Below are 1,261 nucleotides of genomic sequence, written 5' to 3'. Positions count from 1 at the left end.
AAATGACTCAATGGCTGTGAGTTTGGTTTGTTTTTTGGAAACAATTGTAAAAGGAACCTTGGTGGCACAGTGGTTAAGGCACTTGGCTGCTAACAAAAATGTTGGTGGTCCAAACCTACCAGCTTCTCTTTGGGAGAAAGACGTGGTAATCTGCTTTCATAAAGATTAACGGAAAAACCAACCAAATTCACTGCCATCCAGTCGGATCCAACTTATAGTGACCCCTCCTTGGGTTTTCGAGGCAGTAAAACCAAACTAATTGTCTTTGAGTCAATTCCTACTCCTAGTATCCTACAGAACAGAGGACAATTGTCCCACAGGATTTCCAAGGCTGTAGGGGGTTTGCAATTCTAATTATGGATCTCCGGAAGTAACTCATATCTTCAACTATCTCAGCAGGTAATAATAATGTGACGTATTTTGGGAAAATGCAAAAGACAAAAGTATAGAGAGAAATATCATGAACACATGGGCAGTTTTCTCATCCATAAGATGGGGATAATAAGGAAACTACTGTACTGGTAGGGCTAGTGTAAGAAATTAGATTAATTAATATATGTAGTCTATTGAATGGTGCAAAGGTTAATACTCTCATCTGCTAATGAAAGGTTGAAGATTCAAATCCACCCAGAGGCAACTTGGAAGAGAAATCCAATGTTAGTTCTGAAAACTCTGCCATTGAAAACCCCATGCACCACAATTCTACTCAGATACAAGTGGGATCTCCTTGAGGTGGAGTCGAGTAAGCACCAACTGGTACTGGTTTGTGTGTTTGTGTGTGTGTGTGTGTGTGTGTGTGTGTTGTACTACTAGTGGTAGTAGTCCTCAACTCTGGTTGATCATTATAAATAGTTGTGGATCTCTTAAAATATACCGATGCTCCAGGCACAGCCTAAAACCAGTAAAATCAGAATCCAGATACGTGAGGCTCTTGGTGATCATAGGATAGAGCAGGTGTGAATCATTGCTTTTGAATATTGTCAAGCACTTAATAAATGCCGCATTAAGGGTAGCTATTATTATTATTATAATTAATACCCACTGCTCATATTAAATATGAAATGTTTCCTAATATTTGCTTCAGAACTCATATATATATATATGTTTATGGGTGTGTATAAAATCAAACCAAACTCACTGCCTTTGAGTTGATTCCAACTCATGGCAACCCCCTTTGGGTTTCCGAGGCAGTAAATCTTTACTGAAGTAGATTGCCCAGTCTTCCAGTCCTCCCTCCACAAAGTAGCTCATGGGTTTGAAT

The sequence above is a fragment of the Orycteropus afer genome, unplaced genomic scaffold, assembly GCF_000298275.1.
Source record: "Orycteropus afer afer isolate SDZICR_OR568_19922 unplaced genomic scaffold, OryAfe1.0 scaffold00960, whole genome shotgun sequence".
NCBI lineage: Eukaryota > Metazoa > Chordata > Mammalia > Tubulidentata > Orycteropodidae > Orycteropus > Orycteropus afer.
This window is presented reverse-complemented; position numbering follows the sequence as displayed.